The sequence below is a fragment of the Colobus angolensis genome, unplaced genomic scaffold, assembly GCF_000951035.1.
Source record: "Colobus angolensis palliatus isolate OR3802 unplaced genomic scaffold, Cang.pa_1.0 Scaffold290, whole genome shotgun sequence".
Taxonomy (NCBI): Eukaryota; Metazoa; Chordata; class Mammalia; order Primates; family Cercopithecidae; genus Colobus; species Colobus angolensis.
Window position 1 is genome coordinate 1,993,688 of NW_012116155.1, and position 984 is coordinate 1,994,671.

Below are 984 nucleotides of genomic sequence, written 5' to 3' on the forward strand. Positions count from 1 at the left end.
TATAGTGTATATTACATATATACTCAGACATGTATAAACATAGCATATGCATATATATGTGTATAATATATATTTTATAGTGTACTAGTTTTCTATTGCTACTGTAACAGGTGCTACAATATTAGTTTCTTACAACAACACAATTTTAGTGTTTTATTTGAATAAATTTAAGTGTTACAAGTGCAGTTTTGCTACATGGATATATTCCACAATGATGAATTCTGAGCTCTAAAGTCATCACCTGAATAATGTACATTGTACCCACTACCAATTTCTCATTCCTCCCCTTCCTCCCATCCTCTCACCCTTCTGAATTGTGCCAATTATTCTACACTCTATGTCCACATGTACACATTATTTAGCTCACACTTATATGTGAGAACATGTGATACTGGACTTTCTGTTTCTGAGTTATTTCATTTAAGACGATGGCCTCCAGTTTTATCTACATGGTTGCAAAAGACATGATTTCATTCATTTTTTATGGCTGAGTACTCTTTCATTGTACATACATACTATATTTTCTTTATCCAATCATCCCTTGAAGGAACTTAGGTTTCTTTGCTATTGTGAAAGTGCTGTGATAAGCATACATGTGCAGATATGTTTTTAATATGATTTTTAAAATTTAGGCTGGGCGTGGTGGCTCATGCCTGTAACCCCAGTACTTTGGGAGGCCGAGACGGGTGGATCTTGAGGTCAGGAGTTCGAGACCAGCCTGACCAACATGGTGGAACTCCGTCTGTACTAAAAATACAAAAATTATCCAGGCATGGTGGTGTGTACCTGTAGTCCCAGCTGCTAGGAAGGCTGAGGTAGGAGAATCGCTTGACCCTGGAAGCGGAGTTTGCAGCAAGCCAAGATCAGGCCACTGCACTCCAGCCTGGGAGACAGAGCAAGACTCCATCTCCAAAACATAAATAAAAATAAATTTAAAAAATTTAAAGACAGGTTCTCATTATGTCTCCTAGACTACTCAAACTC